Genomic DNA, 24,012 nt, shown 5'->3' with positions numbered 1-24,012 from the left:
CCTGGCTTTTACTTCAAAAAGAAAAGTCATTAAAGTGAAAACACCCTGGCAGCCTGAAGTTCTGCCTTGTAAAGAAGCTGGTTTAAGATGCAAAGTCTACAGGGTGGGAGGGGAGTGTGGACAAGAGACTGAGAGGGAGTTCTGATTATATTTTTGTTTTCTTTGTAGTTATATTCAAGAGAAGTACAACGCATCTGTCATTCCCACGATTTCAACCAAAAATTTCTTCCTTCAGAGTACCAGTGCTGATGCATAGATATTTATTGTATATTCTAGCTTATAATCCAGTTAGACTTCATTTTCTGTTCAAATTGTTCCAGCTTTGACCATTAGTAAAGCTTTCATTTGTCTCCTGCGCCCCACTGATACTATCTTGGGCTGGTGTTTTTTTGTTGTTTGTTTTTGTCTGTTTTAGCACTTCCTTACTTTTTGGCACTATAATATGCTCTAGACTTCTATATCCCTTGCCCCAGTCCTGGAATCAGTCATATCTCCAAAGAGTCTTAATTCTTATTCTGGAAGGATGATATGACAAACCAAGATCTGGGTGATCTCAGCTGACAGAGAAAGGAAATATGTGTGTGTGTGTACTGCCCTGTGTATGCGTCATTATCTATAAACGTGTCTATATGTAACCATCTCTTCATATATAACACGAAACATGAACTTGTCCTGATGTGTCCAACTCTACTCCATAGCCATAGCGATCTTTCCAGCCTTCTTTCTGGCTTACTTGTTATCTTCCATTCTGACACTGAGAAATGTCGCTCTTACCACGTTTCAGCCATTTACATATTTTTCAATTCATGTATAGTGATATAACCAAATACATGTATAGTGGTTTAAGAATTGCTATCCATGCCCCAGTGGAAAGCAACATTGCTAACCAGCGTTATTAGAGTTATTCTGTGTCTTAGATTTCTCCTCTGTGAAATGGAATAACAACCATATCTTTCAAAGTTGATATAAAACAAAAATAGAGCTTATTTATATATGGACACGGTCTATTCTACATGTTAGCTATAAAATTGTATACGTACATCTTTACCTATCAACCTATTCCTATCTATATGTCTATATCATACAACAATTTTCAAATATTGTAATGATTGGTAAAACTGCCATATTTTGTGGGGGGTAATGAATTCATAGCCTATTTTTTAAGAATATCTTTGTTCGTTTGCAATCTATGCCCAATCAACTAAACATGTGTAGTTATGGGTCAGTCTTCCATGCCTTTGTCTTAGGTTTCCTCTAGTTTTTCTATCATTTTATCCATGTTACAGATATCTCATAACATGAAAGATGTGATATTTATAAGAAGGAGCATTTTTACCCCTATCCTGATACTTCTTTTTTGAGAAAGGCTGTTTCTTAAGCCTTTGGAAACTCGTGTCTCAGCCTTTATTCCTCTTGTGGATGCGTTGTTACCTGGTTCCCTGGTTGAAGTCAGTGGTTCTTCTGCCTTGAGTGATGGGAGCCAATTTCTGCATGGTCCTTATGACCCAGGGGATGATTTTGTCTGTTTCTCCATCTCATTCTACAAAAGACAAGATGTAACTGGGTCAGAAGGCGCTGCTTTGTAACCTTCCCCCAGTGGTTTTTCTTTAGTTGACTTTTCTGGGGGGAAGGAGAGAGCAAGGTCATCCTGACCAACTCATTCAGGGCTGATGTTCAACAGGTGTTCCAAGCGGCTTGCCTTTGTTTTGCTTCGATGTTACCATTTTAAATGGTCTAACCATTGGCCACGTGGCTGTTAAATATCTTGAATATCAACTCTGCCCTAAGTGACATCCTCTGTCTCAGCCCTTACAAGTTAGAACAGTGATCATTTTTATTCTCTACTTACTGAGTATTTAGTTTGTTTCTTATTTAGCAATTCATTCATAACTCAGACAAAAGAAGGCTATTTATTGACTCCATGGGAAACTTCAGGGTGCCATGTTGCACTAATCCAGGGATTAGCGTTCACACTGTCTTCAATGATAAATGTACCCCCTGCGCACAAGTATGCAATATCCCAACAAATACGTCAAGTGAAAAATTACCTGTCTTTTAGTACAAATGAGTATATTGAATTGCTCTTTAGAGACTTAAGAATTATTTCATAAATACACAATTAATTCTGAACATTTAGGTCAATTCTTTTTGTCCATGTTTTTGTCTTAAGGTACATTATGTTAAACAGAAATAAGTAACTGAAGGTGCTAAAACACACATGCACGCACACGCACACACACACAAACGCACACAATTATTCATTTCAAGGCAGCAGGTGTTAAATCTGGACTATGGTAAATCAGGTCTGCCGTTCTGTCACCTGAGTTTTGCAGGATCTTGAATTGCTGGCGTTTGAGAAAGGAAAGGAAATAGTTACGTGTGGATCTTGCTTCCTATTAAGCTTGGATCTGTTCTACACCACAAATATCATCCTCCTGATTGACAAAGGCAAGGGGCCTATAAACTAACAGATGGCTTTTTCATAGTCGCCCCTCCTCCCAATTTTTTTTAACTAGTTTTGTTTGTCTTCAAAGCTGTCTTTGACACCTGTTCAGTACACTATTTATAAAAATATCAGGAGTGGTGAAGTATACATCTAGAGAAACCAGAATGCTTGTAGTATGAATTTTTCCAAGTTCTATACACTGTAAAGAAGACTCTAGCTATAGAAAGCATACATATCCACAAAAGCACAGGGCACAGTCTCTCTGCCCCCAGAAATCCACTGTCCAGTTGGGATTACTGAACCCAAAAGCACAACATGGTTAACACGCCATATTTGATGGAGAAAGTAGGGAAGGAAAGAATTGAGAATTCATTCCCTTTAAGGGAATATTATCTACTTCTGCTTTGCTAATTGTGCATTTCAACTTTGTAGATCCATATGACCAGAATACAAGTGACAAGGTTGAACATGCAAAGGAAGGTTTAAGAAGTAATTGATTCAATTGTGATTTAATAGCCAGTGCATGAAATTTAGATTAGGAATGTATGTGTGTGTGTTCATGTCTGTGTATCTAATCAGTTCATCGGTTCTTACCAGATTCTTCCTCACACCCCTAGTTGTAGATGCCAATAAACCAGTAGATAGGGAGATAGATAGATAGATAGATGATACATACATACATACATACATACATACATACATACATACATAAAAGAAACATAACGTAAAAGTAAAAACCTGAAAGATTCCACGGAAGAGAAAGAAAAGAAACTTCCATAATCTCTTTTGTTTGTGATACAAAGAGTGTAATTATACTCCCGCTAAGAGGCTATAAAAGAAAACTGATCACTAGCTTGAATTATGTGGTAAATAATAACTGTTCTTAAGGTTCAGTAAAGCCCCTCATCTTCTTGTGGTCAACTGTGGCCTCACACAGGCACCTGAGGATCAGCTTACAGTTAGGACTGGACCTCTGGTAACCTTTCTACTCAGAACCAAACACGAGGTAGAGAATGAAGTGAAAATTTACATTTCCTGAGAGGAGTGCCAGGTTTTCCACGAGCAGTATCTGTTTTTCCCGCAGCGGTGCTTGCATAGCTTGAAAGTGAGTCACTTGAGTGTCTTGTCACAAAGAAGGTTCCGGTTTACCTTTGTCAAAAAAGAGTCCGATAACTTCATTCCAGCAAAATCCCAGGAGATGCCAATGCCCGTGGGAAGTTTCGGTAGCAAGGCTCTGGGAGCTTTCAGTCTCAGGGAGGGAGGGTAGGTCTGTCACAAAATAATTGACTCAAGGCTCCTGTAGCTAGAAGCTTTGTAAGAGAACCAGTGAGGGGATCCACTGTCCCTATTCCAAGTGTGTTCAAATCCAGATAAAAAAAAAAAAAAACCTTTATAGATGGTGCAACCAAACTCAAAAAGTGAAGCCTAGTGGAAAAGGAAAAAAAGTTATTTTTTTCATTTACTTAGTGGTTTTCTAATTCAAGAAAAAATATGGGCCTCACACTTCTGGAAATGTCTTTCAAGATCTCTCTCTCCTGATTCTCATTCTCATGCTCCTTCTCTCTCTCCCCTCACTCCTCCCGCCCCCTACTTTTTCCCTCTACATTTCTTTACCATGAAATTCCTTTCTATTGACTCCCTCTGGCTCTTGCAAATTCCAAGTGTTTAGACTGTTTTCTATTTTTGCAATTTTTCAGTAAATTTGAGATTATTTCCAAACAAAATGTTCAGAAAAGGTCTCATGCAAAAAAAAAAAAAAAAAAAAAAAAAAAGAAAGAAAGAAAGAAAGAAAAAAAAGAAAAGAAAAGAAGGAAAAGAACAAATTTATATAATCACAACTCAAAACCATTTCTGTTGACTCAAATTATTTTTTCATCATCTGATTTTCCATTTCATATATATATATATATATATATATGCATACGTATATGATTAAGCTTACATTTCGCATATGTATATACACTTTCTATATATGTATGTATGCTTAGATTTACTTTTGGTAAGTAAAAACAGTTTTATATACCAAGTGATTTTTCTATTTACTGTTAGCCATATTTCATGCAGGGAGGAACTGATTAGTTACGATTATAATCAGTATTGCTCTCATAGAAATAGCTTTGCCCCATTTCTTTCTTCCCTGGGACATGTTGACAATTATTACTGCTGATGTTTTGGAAAGTAGGTTAATATCTTAAAGTCACACTTGGCTTATGTTTATGATACAGCTTTTATAAAGTATTATTTTGCCTATCTTTGATATTTTCAATGATTATTACGTTAATATTTCCTGATAACAAACAAGAAAATCACTTCATTTATCACTCTCTTTTTCTTATACTATTTTCAGTGTAAGGATAAAGCACCTAAAATTTTTTAGATGCCAAATCACCTGTTGTCAACAATTTTATCTTAGATGCATCTTACATTTCCTCATATTCTTTGGGGTTTGGACTTAAAAAGAGATTCTGGCTTCCCAATCCAGTTTTTCCTTAAAATTCTTCAATTTAACAACATTTCAAGTTATCTTGGCTCTAATTATTATAAAAGTCTAAGCTAGTGTTGATGATGCTTTGTTGGCAATAAAGTTGAATGTAAAACATTTTTTTTTCCAAGGAAGCGTAAAAGTAAATCACTTCAGAGGGAGAAATTTGAAAGGATTGTTAATAGCTTTATAAACACCTCCACAATGTTAGAAGAACTGTGGGGAGTGTTTTTTAATAGTTGGGCCGGGAAAGAGAAAAACAGAAGAGATGTTACAATGCAAAAGGGAATTGTTAAATTTGTTTCCAATGACAGTGGAAGCACTTCTTGAAAATAAGCAAATCAATCTCCAGATGTGCCCCGTGTGCTGCGCCAGGAAAACCGAAAACCGAGATGGATTAGAAAGTGCAGTCAATTGTCCGCCGCAGAACCTTGTAGTTCCGTTCATGTACATTGGCTTTTTCACAACAGGCACTTAAAATCTTCAGAATTCAGTTCCAGTGGCAATTGCATACTTGTTCATTTGCTTGTTTGCTTAAGTGGCCTTGATTGACAGCTCTAATCACTCTTTGCATGGAAATGGAAATCATGACATTTATTCTAAGAAATTCATAAAAACAATTACTTTATTCATGTATTAGTAAAATGAGCGATTGGATTATTCAGTTTTACGTAGTTTTTTAAAAAATGTTTTAATGTTTATTTATTTTTGAGAGAAAGACAGAGCAAGAGCAGGGGACGGACAGAGACAAAGGGAGACACAGAATCTGAAGCAGGCTCCAGGCTCTGAGCTGTCAGCACAGAGCCTGACGTGGGACTCGAACTCAAGAACTGTGAGATCATGACCTGAGCTGGAAGTCGGATGCTTAACCCACTGACCCACCCAGGCGCCCCAGTTTTACATAGGCTTTTAAATCATTCATCTATTTTTTTTTTTTTTGAGGAATGTGAGTCCAAGTTGGAAATGAGCTTACGTTGTTATTTTAATTAAATATAGATAAAGGATATTAAGTAGATTTATGTTGGTTTACAGTCATGGTACTAAATTAAAGTGGGTTTAAGTGGTTATTAGTTACATAGATTTTCCAAAATCATATTAGAAATTCTAGTTTAAGTCTTAATTTCATGGCAATAAATTGTATAATAATCATATTAATTAATTCGTAATGAGTTCTTATTATATAGTAGATATTTTTATACATTAAATCTAATCTTCATAAGAACTGTAAAAGAAAGATATTTCTCTTCATCCCAATACAGTCCCAACTTTAAAAAAAAAAAATCTCTATAGCAACTAAAATGAATATTGTCGCTCCTTTTACCTCCAAGCTCCCACACTTGTATTTCCTGGGTTGAGATATTATCTCCTAGTCAGACTTCCAATCTCCTGATTATCTTTTTTTCGTCCTTGGAAGTCTCAGCTTTAATATGTACATTTTGTGTAAATACTCCTCTTCCTCCATAGACTAGGTCACTAGCCCCTGCCCTAAGCTCCCATGTGACATTCTCTGCTTTCCTCATATTGTATATTTGGTTGTTTAAACCTTCTTCGAATCCTGATTCTGTGCAAGCAGAGGTCCTAGCTTCTGCTCTTTAATGCACCCCTGGGTTTAGCTTGGTGTTTGGTGCATAATCGTGGCTCACTAACCATGGGTTTGTGTGTTCGTGGTAGAATTCCCATTTCAGTTGAAAACTAAACTAAAGTTCAAGGCAAAAAAAGTGAGCACGAGAAGTCCGACATCCGGGCAGTGTCAGAATTAGGATCCCAAGCAAGGTTCTCATTTGAATCCTAGGTTGTCTTCAACGATACAGGTCCCCTTAATATGGATATATGATTAGTTTATGAACACAGAAGTACCCTGTGGCCTAATTTCTGGAAAGATATAATTCGGAAGAATATTAGTGCCCAATTCATTCAGATTTAAATATCTAAGGCTACGTACATGCTGTTTATCAGTAATAATGGAAAAGACAGAACATTACAAAAGTTCATTTGATGTTGGACTGGATATGAACCACCTAAAAGGAACCTTTGGAAATATATATGATGGCTTTCATCTGGTAAGTAAAGTACAATAGGAATCAATACAGAATGACGAAAGATCGAGACAAAATGTGGTAAACAGGTATTAAAATACCCTTGTCCTAGATTAAAAGATGCTTTATTGGCCTTGTACTGTAGATACTATACTTACTACCCTGTTGCTTTTCTAAGGTGATTTCTTTTACATCTAAAAACAGATCCTGTAAAACATCCAGGTTTTTTCCTTTTGCAATGATAAATTCTTGGCCAGACCACAGTAATAAGATGTATATAGAATTACTTTCAAGTCTCATCTAATGTATCTGTTTTCCTATTTCTTTTTTTTTTTTAATTTTTTTTTCAACGTTTTTTTTAATTTATTTTTGGGACAGAGAGAGACAGAGCATGAACGGGGGAGGGGCAGAGAGAGAGGGAGACACAGAATCGGAAACAGGCTCCAGGCTCCGAGCCATCAGCCCAGAGCCCGACGCGGGGCTCAAACTCACGGACCGCGAGATCGTGACCTGGCTGAAGTCGGACGCTTAACCAACTGCGCCACCCAGGCGCCCCTGTTTTCCTATTTCTATAAACAGATCTCAACCACTTATATAGCCTGCATTTACAGTCTCAAAATTGTCAGACAAAGAACAGATTTAAAGAAAATTTCCTCATCTTCAGCCATTTGCTGCTTTACTCACTCTTTTCTCGGCAACTTGTAAAGATACTTACTGATCAGACCTCCACATGCTTTGGGTTTTGTTATTTATTAAAGTTCTCAGTCTCAGTGCTTATGAGTTCTATAGCCTCTGAGAGGTTGTTTTCAATTTCCCTTTATAGTTACTCTTACTATTATGATTACTCCTGCTGTGGTGATGATGTTAATGACGACGATGACAACATCTAAGGCAAATGACACAAATGCATCCTTTAGTGACTACCTAAAAATCATAAATATTGAAAACGTCTTTGACTCCGAGGGTGTCTTATTAAATTTAGGGCACAAGGCAATATGATATTGTATTGCTAGAATCGGGTTGCCCTTGGCCAGGCTTCCTTCTTCATGTTGGCTTCATAATAGGTTCTCTTCTTGCAGGGACATAAAAGAAACTTCCGGTCACTTGACGTTTCAACAGAAATGCACTATTCAGACACTTACTGTCCAACTAGGATTGGACACTGCTCTCAGATCCCAAAGACCCTAGGGAAATATCTTTAAAAAGTTCGGTTAGGGGTGCCTGGGTGGCTCAGTTGGTTGAGTGTCTGACTCTTGATTTCGGCTCAGGTCATGATCTCACGGTCCGTGGGTTCAAGCCCCACACGGGGCTCTGTGTTGACAGTGTGGAGCTTGCTTGGGTTTCTCTGTCTCCCTCTCTCTCTCTGCTTTCTCCTTCTTGTTCCCTTTCTCTTTCAAAAATAAATAAATAAATACACATTAAAAAAGAAAAGTCTCAGTTAAACTCATCATTATTTTCTGTCCTATTACATTCACATACATATGCCTACCAATCAAAGCATTTCTCTTTATTCAATGCGGTAGGAGAGAAGGAAAGCCCAGAGGAATGCAAATCTTTGAGATGAAAAGAGCCATGTAGTTTGAAAAATCTTCTCTGAATGAGCTTCCAATTTCCTCGGAAGGTGATGCAAGTTAGGACTGGCCAGCCTATCCCATCCCAAAGTAATACTCATCAGCAGATGATATAACGTAAAATAACATATAAACATAAAAGTTCCTAGTCTTTTCCACCCAAATACCTCAGCCAGTAGTTACTCCTGATCTTACTTATCCTGATTTTTGCGCGTTACAGTGTCTGTCTCCAGAGCACTTTGCTATGTGAGGTGCACGCAAGTCACAATAGTTGTGAACAATCGCACGCGGTTCCCTTTGACTGTCTGCAGACGATCAGATATATACTGTTAGGTTATCTCTTGAACAGTGTGTCTGGATGATGTAGTCTGTCAATCTCCCTCACGGAGGTGGCTGGAGGGTATGACGGGCTGATCTCAAAGAAACAAAAGTCTTTGTTTTGATCACTGAAAGAGGACCCACGACTGCCTTTATTGTAATCTTAGCCCTGCACCTGGCAAATCCAGATATTACAGAGAATTATTGTTCAGCAAAGCACAGTAGGACCAAGTAATGTGATTCTGTCTTTTCATATTTTTTCTCACAGACCCAGTTCAGTTGAAGGCTGCGATGCAGAAGAATGTGTTAATTTGCCATATGTGATTCTAAAACGATATTATTTTCTTTGAAAATTTTAAACTTGAGGGAATACTGAGGACTCCCTTTTGTTTTCAACAATTGGACTTACTGGCAGGCATCATATTAAGTGATTTCAAGAGTGATTTCACAGTCCTGTGTTTGAATCCAGATCAACATAGCAGCAAAAACAGCGAATTAGCAATAGAACTAGACGCAGGGTGTGGAGAATTAGAGTTTTATGACTGTGCCATGAACTGTTGGGCGACCTCGAACATGTCGTTTCGGCTCCCTGGGCCTCCACTTTCTCATTTGTAAGGTCTGAATGGCAGGAAAACTCATCTTGTATGGGTAGTTTTTAACTACGACTGAGCGGAATTACTTGGGGATCTTGTTAAGAGTACATGTTCTGCGGCAAACCCATGGGGACTCTGATTTAGTAACTGAAATGAGGTGAGAGAGTGTGTATGTTTAGTGTGCTTCCCAAGGGATTCTGATGCAGAAGTCTACAGACTGGCATTTGACAGCTACCAGGGGGGATGATCCGTGTGGTCCCTTTACGTTCTAGATGAAATTCTTTCCCAAGGTAGATCATGGCTGCAAGTTAGAAATACCTAGTCCTCTTTGGAAAGGCTAGTGTAGTATGCTTTTCTAAGGTTACGGATGCCAGGAGCCATATAATGGCCTTAGTTTATCATTGGCCTGAGGTAGAACCAAGGCAGAGGTGTGCTCCCCGTGCTCCCCACAAGCCACTCGAATGCACAGCCAAGGAGGAGACCTGCTGCTCCAATAGGTTTGCTTGGATTTTGCCTCCAACTTACGGAGGGCCAATTACATGCCCCGTGTCTGCCCCATTGTACACACTTTCTAGGCTAACGGTGTTAGCGCCATTGCCCACAGGTGCAGACTGGGGCTGCTGCTGAGTAACTTGCCAAAGGTCTAATAGCTACTGAGAGGAAGAGAGAAAAGATACTTATGATCATCTGTCTCCCCTGTTCCTTCCAGGACATCACACTACCTTGCTTTGGTTTACCGAATGGATACACTGTACGGACATCAGAATTGGCCGAAGGAATCAAATTTGGCCAGGTTCCCAGTTTTAGTAATTCCTAGAATGATCAAAAGAGTTTCCTTATGGGAACTAAAATTACTCCACACCATCGGGGGACTCAATTTTCTGAACCATCTCGGGTCCAATTCAACTGACATAATTATGGAAATAAATCTCAGCACACTTATATAGAGTCCCCTTCTCATGACCCGTAGCCAAATTTAGTACGAGTACAACATCCTTGTGTTAGAAATCAGTCTTTGAGTCCCAAAGCAATTAAGAAATTGCCAAAATTTTTTGGAATAGATCATGCTGGTTCTGTTTTAGGAAGCACCCTAGTTAGACGTTTTAATTAACTCCAACTGTAGGTCAATAAGGCACTTGTAAAAAAGCCAACAGTCAGGTTGAGGTTTTCAAAAATGCTAATTTTATTTTTCTGTAGTAAATATCTCTAGTCCAAAGTGTCAAAATATGACCAGCTGGTAAAGTCATAATGTCTCTGAACTATTTCTTGCATCTCCTCGGTGAGTTATTCTATAACTGGGGTAAAAATTTTACATGTTGAGAGTTAGAATCACTGCCTAAAACTTACTTTAGTGACTGAAAATATCCTAAGAAATGTGTTACATATGCCTTTTAAGATACTTATTCTGGAGGTATTTAGCTTATTTATTCAATTTTATGAACAGTGTCAAAATTGGGTTTACAGTATTGTACCTTTAAGATATGGAGGATGGAGATGTTTGGGTGGCTCAGTTGGTCCGGTAGCAGACTCTTGATTTTGGCTCAGGTCATGATCTCATGGTTTGTAGATTCCAGCTCCACATGGGTCTTCGTGCTGATGGGTTGGGCTGCGTGCTGATAGAGCAGAGCCTGCTTGGGATTTTCTCTCTCCCTCTTTCTCTGCCTTCCTCCACTCTCTGTCTCTCTCTCTCTCTCTCTCTCTCTCTCTCTGTATCTCTCTCTCTCTAAATAAAAATAAAATAAAATAAAACAAAAAACTTAAAAAAGAAGATATGGAGGATGAATATCTCTGGTGATGAGATTATCGACCCCTAACAGAGTTTACATATCAACAAGACCTTATTCATAAATCTTTGACTGAATTTAAGGATGTGTTCACTACTCTTGGTTTTTTACTTTTTATTTATTAAAACTTGTAAATATTTGCTTCAATCTTTAGTCCCTGGCTTCTTGCTCATATCTGATTTGTTCCCTTAGGCTAAATCACTAACCTCAATCTATTGTTGAATCTCCCTTCACATCAGGCTTTCTTAACCCACCAATAGCTTTTTTTTTAGTGTCTAACTTCAGCTTGCTCTCAGTTATTCTACTCCTGATAGGTGCTAAAAAGACTAATAAGAACTCTCTGTTCAACATTATTTCTAGGAGCCACGAAGACAGCATATGCTTGAGTGACCCAAAATAGACAGTTTCTAACTTCAGTGTTGGTCCACCATCAGTGATTCCTACAAAAGGTCCCCAAGCCATCCCAGAATAAGCTTTTCAAGCCTTGGTAGTTATAAGATTGACTATGTCTTAATGACTATATGACTATACCGACTTGACTTGTGATTTCTTGATTCCCACTTTATTGAAAATTTCCTTCCACTTCTATTTCATTATGTTTTCATCAGGCATAGTACAATCATGTTTATTGCATTCTGGCTGACTGTCCCCTGGTTTCACAGAGGTGATTTGCTGTCCAGAGAATTAATGCAGAATGCTGAGTATTTGTCTACTGTGTATCTTAAATTGGACTCAAGGAATTTGGGTTTTATCTGTAGCATAAGGTCTCCAAACTTATCTTGTTTATTGACTGGACAGAATATAAATAGAGTAAACTAAACTTGGAGTTATTTCATTTGTCCAAGTACATTATCCTTTAAACCACAGATAATGTTATCAGTGCCTTTGAAGTTAATTAGCACTTTTTATTTGTTTTGTGAATCTAATGGGACACAGAAAGGGAAAAGTTCTATTATGAATGCATTCTTGTTCAGAGTAACTTCATCCTACACAGAAATAATTTTAAAATGTTTACCCTGGGGCACTTCGGTGGCTCAGTCAGTTAAGCATCTGACTTCAGCTCAGGTCATGATCCCACAGTTCGTGAGTTTAAGCCCCACATCAGGATCTGTGCTGGCGCCTTGGAGCCTGGAGCCTGCTTTGGTTTGTGTCTCCCTCTCTCTCTGCCCATCCCCCGCTTGCACTCTGTCTCTCCCTCTCTCTCTCTTTCTCTCTTAAAAATGAACATTAAAAAAATTAAATTTTTATTCTGAAACCTAAAGAAAAAAAAGAAGTAGATATTAAGGTATTTTGCTTGATTATAAATAATCTACACATTACACTATGCATTATACTATATAGACTACTAAAGGCTGAATAAGACATCCCAACTTGACTAGATTTAAGAATTTATCATGTAGGGGCACCTGGATGGCTCAGTCAGTTAAGTGTCCAACTCTTGATTTGGGCTCAAATCAAGATTCATGATTTCATGGTTCCTGAGTCTGAGCCGCATGTCGAGCTCCGCCCTAACAATGTGGAGCCTGCTTGGGATTCTCTACCTCTCTCTCTGTTCCTCCCCGGCTTGTGCTCTCTCTCTCTCTCTTCTCTCTCTCTCTCTCAAAATAAATAAATTTAAAATAAAAAAAGAATTTATAATGTACCCTTAAAGACTATACGGTCAAAATGACACCTCTCTGAATGAAAAACAAAACACAACCCTTAATTGGTTTGGCCCTTATGGCTTTTGATTGAAACTTTTGATGTAGGTTCCAATTTGGTAAACAAGTGATTCTCTGGGCTTGTATAATCCTGCAGCAGACTTGTAAAATACAGAACTAAGCATATAATATAGAACTAAAACATAGAACTCAGCACTAAGATGTGTTCATCTTCCTACACTAAGAATGAAAATCTGCAATAGCTGTTAATTCGCTGCCTGCTTTATACACTTTAGTGTATGTGAATGATTGGGGATTAAATGAAGAAAACAGAAAGGATAACCAGAATCATACTGTACATCAATATATGACTACATTTAAACTGTATATTATATGAATCAATTAACTTCTAAAATTATATATAAGCTACAAAAATTGGGTATATTTATATATGTATGTGTGTGTGTGTGTGTGTGTGTGTGTGTGTGTGTGGTCTAAATGGGTATAATCACATGTATTGTGATACAAACAACATTTGGATAACAGATAACCAGGAAACAGCCCTCACCAGATGCCAAATCTGCCAGCACCTTGGATTTTGAACTTCCAGCCTCCAGAAGTGTGAGAAATAAATGTATGTCATTTATAAGCCACCCAGGCTCCCAGTCTATGGTATTTTGTTGTAGCAGCCAGAATAGACTAAGACACCCCCTCCAAACAAAGGCAAATAGCACACCCACCAGATCAGCTGGATCACAACAGATCATTGGTGTTTACTGGCAGAAATTCATGGAGAGTCCAATTACGCAGCCAACTAAGGTGATTGCCTTAAGCAGTGGGTTGGAGAAGCTTTCCACAGAGAGCTACAGAAGGTCTCGTGTCCTGGGAAGCCAGACTGTAGGACTCTGCCTCAATCAAGCTAAACTTTAGCAGTGCTCAACATTCATTTTCTCTTTAAATCATCTTAACAACTCATGAGTTGGGAACTATCCTTATAGCTATTTTTATAATTGTATTAGCAGATGCTTAAGGAGTTGAAATCATTTTATAAGGCATTTTACACATTTGAATCTTGAACCAAGTTCTATGACACCATGACTCACTTGCTCATCTTATTTTTTTTAATTTAATGTTTATTTATTTTGAGAGAGAGAGAGAGACAGAGCACAAGACGGGGAGGGGCAGAGAGAGAGGGAGACACAGAATCTGAAGCAGGATCCAGGTTCTGAGCTGTCAGCACAGAGCCCAACGCGGGGCTCGAACTCAGGAGCCATGAGAGCATGATCTGAGCCAAAGTAGGACGCTCAACTGACTGAGTCACCCAGGCGCCCCTACATGGTAATCGTCTTAGGTCAATTTTAATTGTGGTAGAGACTACATTTCTATATTAACAAATATTCAAGAAACAAAAGTGCTTGAACCATTTATAGTTGGTTTTATTTGGCTGGAGATTTTGTTTGCATAAATATAACTCCATCTTTCCTGCTCCCAACTTTGTTTTAAAATATAGATTACTACAGGCAGAGTTACAAATACATAGATATATAGACATAGCTCACAGATACCTCTAAAGCATATAAAATATATTTGTTTCTGGGAGAGATGCACAAACGATAATTTGTTGATGTATGTTCCTACCCTGAATTAATGATTTCTAGATAAGAATAATTCCTAGGCATAAAAGATTATAGAAAGAGTTTGCCACTAATCTCGCCTTATTTCCATCAGCTTGGCATTCTCTTGGTGATCCTCAGCATTACATTGTAATATTTCTTCACAACACATGCTAACGATGCCCTCGTTTCTATGACAAACATCTTTTCTCAGGTGATTTTCTCATGGAAGATCTCTTTATCTGTCTCTGTCTGTCTCTCGCTGTATCTGTCTCTCTCTCTCTCTCTCTCTATCTATCTACATAGTGTCTCTGTTTTCTTTTTCTCTCCCTCTGCCCCCTCTCTCTCCTCTTCTCCCTTAGTAAATTTGTAAATAGTAGAGAGAAGATTTGAGGAGGAGAACTTCCAGATACATTAGGAAGCAACTCTTACTTTCGACTTCAAAGTCATCTGTGAGGAAAACGCTCCTGGCTGAGGCCAAGAAATGGTTCCATGTAAAAACCTCCGTTGATTCATTCATGACTTGGTGCCATTTTCTTATTGCTCTATGCATCCTTGGCAGGCACAGATTTTAAATACTGAAAGGAAAGATTTCAATCAGATGGAATTATGTGTGCCTTGTTTTGTCATGTTTTTCAGAAAGTTGTTTGTTTTATCAACTCCAGGTTGCCGTTTCCATAAATGTCACCTTGGTTGACAGGGAAAGAAAGAGGCTGATTCCATCCCAATGCCCCACTTGCTGCCATGACCAGGCTACATAGAGAAAGTCTGTTACATATTTTCTTTCTGCATGTTGGGTTTCCTGACCCTCTTTCTTGGAAGCATAGTTAGCAAAGATTAGCTCCACCAACTAAGGAAAAATAGAAAGTTCTAGTATGCCCCCCCCCCCCCCGCCTTGGCTTCTCAGATGGAAATATACAGCCATTAACCGTTACCCATTAACATTAGGCTTCTGATAACAGGGCACCTGCGCACAGTGTCCAAATCACCCAGTCTTTCATGGTGTGAGAACGACTCTTCCCCACATTCTTCCCCCTCCTTGCCTGAAATTTCCAGGGATATTTACAAATCATTTTGAGTTCCTTTTGTCACAAACATCCCGGTTCACCTCGGTGCACTCTACCCATCTTCTAGGCTGATATCACACACCATCTACTCCACGAGTCACTTAGCCTCTTCTGTATCAACCTTGTTAGTAGGCGATCCTCATCAGATACTAAAGCGGTCTCTGATTTCCTTAACTTCTTCCTCTTTGGACTGCTTACAAGATCATACATGTGTTCTGAGTGAGTTCTTTCATCTCACAGATGAGGAAACTGCACGGCAACCACGCAGAGCAGTCTGAAGCCAGGAGACTGTAGGACCAGAGCCCAGATGATTTGCACTTTCAAATTCCCGTCTGAAATATTAATCTCTCTCCTTGAAATTAACTTCTTAGATCCCTGCATGTTACGCCTGAACGTACAGGGTATGTTATTAAGTGTTATTAAGAAGGAGTTATTAAGAAGGTTATTAAGAAGGAGTCGATTACACAGGCATTTTTTTGTTCCGTGTATTTGGATTTATTTTAAACGACTTGCCTTCTCTTTCAACACCGATACCATTCTCTCATCCAAAAATGACTTCGGATATTGCATCGGCTCCTATTAATGCTAAATCGCTGCAAAATACACCACCATTCAGCTGAAATCAGCTTTTTGACAATGTCCTTCCCATTTTGACTATCAACTGTGACTTAGCTGGGTAATTCCAAACCACAGCCCTTATCTATTTGTTCAGGTTTTCCTTCCTTCTTATTGGTCTCGTCACTAGCATGAGATTCTTTTGCATAAATCTCTTTTGTGTTTCACCTGATTGCAACCTACACTTCGTGTCTAAACCCTGTCAGCTTTCCAGTGTGTCCTTTCCTGTCAACAGGGGGATCATACGTCATCCAGAACAATAAATTTACATTTTGTCAAGTTTTCTGTGTTGTTTGGTGAGATTATACAATGTTTCCTATTGAATTTTTTTTTTTTTTTTTACCCATGGCACTGCTGATCGTTGATAGTTCATAGTGCAAGTGCATTTTATGTTTTCAAACATCATAATCTAGGACTATACAAACTGCTCAGTATTTGGATATTTCAAATTTACAAACTCCCTTCCTAAATATCTTTCATTCATATAATGGTTATCTTTTCAGAGGACATTCACATACATTACTTTTTTGCTCATCACTGTACCCTGTGAGTTAAGCAGACAGAGCAGATGGTGTTAGAATAATACCCTTCTGGATATGAAAATTATGACTCAGAGAGGTTATAAGGGACAAAGTCACACAGTTAGCAAACCAAAAAGCCTAAAGGAGTTGGTATAATATTTCTTCAATAGTAGCAAAGTGATTTTTCTAATGTATCATACTTCATGCCTATCAGACGCCATTAAATGCTTTAAATATCACTTTTAAGAATCCACTCTCGTTATTCTATCTACAGGCATGCAGTTTTTTCAACAACTAGTGATTCGATGTATATATGTAGTACATATAGGTAGAGTTATTACATATAGGTAGTAAGAACTGAACATAGGTTCATCAGTGAACCTACGAATACAGGTTCACTGGTGACATATAGGTAACAAAGCATACCAGGACCCTAGGTTCATGGTGCTTACCTTGTAGAAAGATAACAAAAATAAAGTTCGTACTCTGTCAGTGAGTGCTAAGTGCTGAAAAGGGAAAAAGAGGCAGAGAAATGGGAGAGAGAGATGGATGAGGGTTATTAGTAAAATCTCCCTGAAACATAGCATGGGAATAGGAATAGCATGTGAGTTCCTTAAGATAAAAAGAAACAAGCCAGGTGTTGTCTGATGAAAGAACTCTCAAGATTTTTACTTTTTTGTTTTAATTGATTCTTATTATTTATTATTTTTACCTTTACTTATTTATCTGGAGAGAGAGAGAGAGTCAGAGCAAGGGAGAGGCAGAGAGAGGGAGAGAGAGAATCACACACAGGTTCCATAATGTCAGCACAGAGCCCGACTCAGGGCTTGATTTCTGGAACCGTGAGGTCATGACCTGAGCCAAAACCAAGAGTCAGCAGCTTAACCGACTGAGCCCCCCAGCTGCCCCTCAAGATTTACTTCTTTAACTCAAAGACCTTCTACCTGTTTGGAATACTGCCACAGTGCCATCCTTTGCCAAAGCTGTGAAAATACCTTAAGAAGGGGTAGGGATTATGTTTTAAACGCCTAGTCCAGCTAGAGTTCTCATATCCTCTTTTTTTTGGGGGGGGGGCATGGTCTGTATTAACTGAGACTTTTGTAAATAAAAATTGAGGGATATGAAGCACTTTTAATCTCTTAATGTATGCCAGCTACAAGACACACTTTTCCAAGTTAATCCTCAGCAACCCACTTGAAAAAAATATTGTCCTGCAGATGACATAGCTGTGGCCCAGGGACAGCAGGCAATGTGCTTGCCATCACGTGTCAGGGAGATCGGCCCTTGTGGATTTTTGGATGGTTATCTGGTTTGAAACTGCTGCTGCTGGGACTCCGTTTGCTATCAGTTGCTTCTGCATAGACTCTGGGATGAAAGATTGGGTGAGCCTTAAGTTCTTAAATACCAAGTTTAAGTAAAATGGTGCTATTCACAGCAAGGTTTGAATGGTTGGTTAACAGGAGGTATATCCAGAGGCTGAGCACTTCTAGTACTGACATAATGACCACCTCTAAGGAACTGGTTTTATTGCTGAGTAATTTACGAATCTGTTAATGCCCGTAATGCCCCAAATGCTTACAGGAATTGCATTCCTGTTTTTTTTTTTTTTTTACATTAATAATTCATGACCTCTGGGAAGATACTTAACAAACTTTTAAAAGTATAATTACTAAAAATTCTGATTTTATTAGCTAAAGATAATCTTTGTAAAACCTCAAAAATACCAAAGTAGGGGCGCCTGAGTGGCTCAGTGAGTTAAGCATCTGACTCTTGATTTAGCTTCAGGTCATGATCTCACAGTTTGTGGGTTCGAGCCCTGTGAGGGGCTCTGTGCTGACAGTAACGAGCCTGCTTGGGATTCTCTCTTTCCCTCTTTCTCTCCCACTGCCCCGCTCCCTCTCTTTCTCTCTCTCTCTTTCAAAAATAAACATTTAGAAATATGCTAAAAAACACCAAAGTAACCTGTATTTCCTACAGAACATTTGTTATAAAAAATATAAGTATAAATAAATGTTTACAAAAATAACCTCACTTTATATACTTTACATTACTTATATTGAGACAGAGTTTTTAATTAATAAATATAGACCTTGAGGCACCTGGGTGGCTCAGTCGGTTAAGCATCTGATATTGGCACAGGTCATGATCTCAGGGTTCGTGAGTTGGAGCCCCTCCATCAGGCTCTGTGCTGTCAGCACAGAGCTCATTTAGGATCCTCTGTCCCCTTCTCTGTCTGTTCCTTCCCCACTCAGGTACCATGCATGCTGTCTCTCTCTCTCTCTCTCTCTCTATCAAAAATAAACATTAAAAAAATAAATACAGACCATTATTATTATTATTCACATGGTTATACTGTGTTAATCTTATATTATTTAATCTTATGCTATTTAAATAATTTCATATTATTAGACATATACATTCTCTCCAAGTTTTGTTTTTACGAAGGAGATTGCTGTCCATTTTCATGTATAATATTCTCATCAAATTACTCGTTCCAGTATATTTTTTCTTAGAGATCACTGTAATCATTCTTTCCTTATGATTATTTTCCACGGTGCCAGAATAACACATAAGACAGACCAACTTTCTAATTTCTGCAACATACACTTTCACTTTTTACCTGGGTGGCAAACACAGGTATGAGTAGTTGTAATGGAGTCAGCATTCTCTTCTCTGCAAAGATAACTTTATACGTATAACACATTGACCAGTTACTGTTTTCATTCAAACTTCAAATCTCTAGCAATTATAATTGGCCAGTAAACATGGTTTTGCTCCTAAAAATATATTCCTCATTATTTTTCCCTTTTGACTCTTTCTCGTTGTCTATAGTGCCTTTGTTCCTTTACTTCAACTTCCTCCTACACCTCACTTGCATTGTCTATGGAGCTTCCTGCCTTCCCCCGTCACATTCAGATCTATTTCTTTCATTCTCATCATCAGTAAGATTCTGTCTCTTCGAATGGGATTCAGTCCAAAGGTTCTGGATATGTCTCATTTCTCTCCATACACAACCAGACCCAAGGGATCACATGGCAAAGACAAAATTCTCCTTAATTGGTAAGGAGCATAAGAGGCTGAAAAATTCACATGTTAAATGTGTATTCTCTTCCATATAATATTTAACATATCTCCATAATGATAGCATGACATGGAGGTTGGAAAATGTGATATTTTCAGGAAACGAGAGATCTGATGTAAAGTTTGAGGTGGATGATGGGAGCCAAAACTGTATACAAACTGTAGACTGCCTTGTAATGCACTAGAATGCAATCTAACAACCAACCAAAACAATTTTGTAGTTGGAGGAACATCCTTTTTTAGATAAAAAATTGAAGACTATTGAAGATTAAAAGTCATGCACTTTATAAGCAATTTGGGCTCTTATTAGTAAAAAAAAAAAAAAAAGTGAGAGCAATACAAAAGAAAGCATGGAGAAAGTCACTGAGAAAATGTTTATATTTTCCATAGTCTCCTCTCTGCTCTCACTTGAATCTTTCTAAGAAATATTTTCCATATGCAATCTGTTAAAAAGTCAATGATTAATCAATTAAGGATCATTATACCAATCTGAGATTTCTTGAATTCAATTTCTTGAATTCCTATTTGATTATCACTTAAAAGTACAAACCACTGGGGTGCCTGGGTGGCTCAGTTGCATAAGTGTCTGACTCTTTAAAAAAAAATTTTTTTTTTACATTATTTATTTTTGAGAAACAGAGTGAGTGAGACAAAGTGTGAGTGGGGAGGGGCAGAGAGAGGAGACACAGAATCCAAAGCAGTCCAGGCTATCAGCACAGAGCCTGACGTGGGGCTGGAACCCACGAACTGTGAGATCATGACCTGAGCCGAAGTCCGATGCCCAACCGACTGAGCCACCCAGGCCCCCCAGTGTCTGACTCTTAATCTTGGTTCAGGTCATGAACTCATGGTTTGTGAGATCGAGATCCACGTCAGGTTCTGTGCTGTGTGGAGCCTGCTTGGGATTCTTTCTCTCTCTCTGCCCCTCCTCCTCTTTCTCTCTCTCTCTCTCTCTCTCTCAAAAACAACCTTAACACAAGTACAAACCACTGAATTAAATTCTTTGAAGAGTTTGGAGTGCCTGGGTGGCTCAGTTGGTTAGGCGTCCGATTTCAGCTCAGTTTATGATCTCACAGTTCATGAGTTTGAGCCCCGCGTTGGGTTCTGTGCTGACAGCTCGGAGCCTGGAGCCTGCTTCAGATTCTGTGTCTCCCTCTCTGTCTGCCCCTCCCCCACTCACGCTCTGTCTTCCTCCATCTCTCAAAAATGAATAAACGTTAAAAAAATTTTTTTTAATTCTCTGAGGAGTTAAAAACCATAGAACAATGCATTTCTAATTATGATAGACTTGGATATATAAGACATGATTCAAAACAGGTTATAAATAATAATATGAAACTATTTGCAATTTAGCTGTCCTGAAATCATACATATCTTGAGTTCAGCTAAAAATTGGGAGGTATATACTTACAGAGATCTTTCACAAGAAAACAAATATGTTCCAAATATTAAGTACTAAATCTCAAGGACTTTGTACACTGTATGAGTTCTGAGCCTACTTATTCATATTTTGGGTAAGCATTTAATTACTATAGCTATCTTGCTATGAAGTTCTTAGCAAATTAGTGGTGAGGAGAGAAATTGATGTCCGAGAAGAAATCACCAATAAAAACCTATAATGGAAACAACAAGTAAAATTACAAAGCAGACAAATCATTCTCAGTAATAATTGTAGTTTTAAGCAAACTAGAGTAATATCTTGGAGAAACCCTATAATAAAACACTAGAAAAACATACCAGTAGTGATTATACTAAGCCCTTAAGAAAATCACAAATTATTATTTTTTGTCTCCAAAGTAATAGAAATTTATTTTCTATTTAAAAATTTCCTACGCATGGTGGTTAAAATAATAATAATTAAAAAACAAAAAAAGAAAGGTGAAGTCAAAGGAGCAAATCTCCAGTTAACTGGAAAACTTATGGAATAAATTACTTCCCAAAGGTTTGGAAAAGCAAAGATTTTATTCAATGAAAATGAGTCCAAATAAGAATAAAATAATAACATGCCACAAGGTCAAACGTGATTAAACACGTAGGAAATTGCTCTAGTTGCTCAGAAAAGCATCTTGTGTGTTGAGAATTTGACACTTATGAGAGCTTTCAACTAGGCAGTGAAAAACAGAAGATTTGGACAGGCACATAAAAAAGAGAAAACTTGATAGTAGGTTAAGATTAAAGATGCCTAATCAAGATTTTCAATAAACCCATGGTACATTCCAGGGACGAAGAGTAAAGAGAAGTAACTGATGTTGGGTAATCACGTATAGGAATAATGAAATAGTCCAGGAAAGAGTTTTTGAAACGTAAGGTTGGTATGCTTTGTATTTCAATGCTTGACAATGAGAAGTTATTAAATGTTTCCGAATAGGGACACTATCAGTCGAAATAGTCCCGAAGAGTTGAATGTGGCACCACTGTTGGGGATGGAAAGAGATTGAATCAGGAGAAGTGGAGATGAAAAGAATGGCCAAGAAAAAGCTATTAGTAAAAATATTAATAGCAATTGAGGCATGAAGTTGACAGTTCCAGTGGGAAAAGAAGGCAAGGGATGCTTTTCAACTCATAGGATGTCCAGAGGGGACCCCCACTTGTTTTATAGATGAGGACTCTCAGAGAAGGGAAGGTGAATAACTTGCCCTAAGGTCACATCCCTAGTGAATGCCGAAACCAGAATTAGAGTCCTGGTTCTCAGCCCAAGGATATTTTCTGTTATAATACTTACATAAATTCTATTTTCTTAATTTTTTTTTCTAAAAAGCATTAGCCTTCAGAAACTGGGCTAAAAGCCAAGAATTTGATATTTTATTTCCCAATGGACCCTGATTTTTTTTTCTTATTGCCACTTAACCTGTGTCTTTCTTCTACAGCTCTTAAAATAAGCTCATGAGACCATTTCTGCCAGATAATATTTGTGGAGGAGAAATACCATTCTTCTATGAATGAGGCTGCGTAAATGTGACTTGTTGCAAATGCAGCCTGTTGTAAAATACACAGACTTCAGCTGATGTTTTTCATGTTGTGATGGATTTTGGTATCACAAGGGGAGATGCGCGTTCCTCACAGAAATGTGTTCTCCTGTGTATAATTTCAGTTTAATCTCTACGGAAATGTAGGTTTCCACTGGGCCAGCAATACATTTTCATTAAAAAAATTTAGAAGTACAAAGAATAAAAAGGGATGGCTTAGAGGTCATGTGCAGCCTTTTATCATCTAGTAACACTTCCATTTCTCCTTCTTCCTTTCTGTGCTGCTCTGTTCATTTTGTGCAGTGCTGACTCAGCAATGACCTTGCCATGAAAGCTTAGCTGAGTCTGCTTTGTTCCCGGAATGAAGGCCTCCTCATTCTGCTATCTGACAACACCAACGCATCTTATTCTTTGCAGCAATGTGTTCAGTTTTTTCTTTTGATTGGATTTTATTGGCGTCAATGTAACACATGGTTCTTGAGGCACTGGTTTGTGTTTCCCTTCAGTTTAGCCTCAATTATTTCCAAGACCCTTTTTCCCCGGGTTCCCTGTTGGATCATATCTTGCTTTATGTTTATGGTTTCATCTGGTAATGCTGTGAGGTTGTGCGACTGAGTCTGCACCCCCAAGTTCCCAGAGTCATCTGTGCAAAGTGGATGTTTCTTTTGTATCCTCAAGATGGTCCTCAAACAAAGTGCAAGACTGATAATCTAAACGGGGTCAGCAAGACAACCTCACTGGCCTTTTCTCTGTTCTTTTGAAAGTCATGTTTTTCCCTTAGGTGTTGTGTTTCTTTAATGGAGTCTTCAATTTATTTTATGCCCCTGTCTTTTTGATCTGGGAACAGGGAGTATGAAATAAACAAGAGCAGACCTTCCTAGGAGAGCTGTGCTTCGAGACACGGCTGTTATTGTTGAACCTGCTATGGTTTTATGTCTTCATTTTTATTATTTTTGCCACATTTGTAGTTTTGGTACTTGATTATCTTGAGAAGGTTCAATACGAGGAAAGGAGTGACTTGACAGGTAGAGAGAGCAGAGTGATAGAGGGTCGCAGAGCAGTTGGATTAGAGACAAGCCAACAAGCAAATGGCTGTGACTGGGCAAGCTGTCAGCAGATAACAGGGCCCAGGGCACCTGTCTAGGGGATTGGACACAGAAGGGCAAGACCAACAGTCCTGCAGAATGGGCTACTAATACAGACATTTAGGCACACACAGTAACTAATCAAAGACAAAAACAAACGAAGCAAGAGAAGAACCCAGTGTCAAGTACAATAG

Source organism: Acinonyx jubatus, chromosome D3 (genome assembly GCF_027475565.1).
Source record: "Acinonyx jubatus isolate Ajub_Pintada_27869175 chromosome D3, VMU_Ajub_asm_v1.0, whole genome shotgun sequence".
NCBI classification, from domain to species: Eukaryota; Metazoa; Chordata; class Mammalia; order Carnivora; family Felidae; genus Acinonyx; species Acinonyx jubatus.
Note: the sequence above shows the minus strand (reverse complement) of the source record.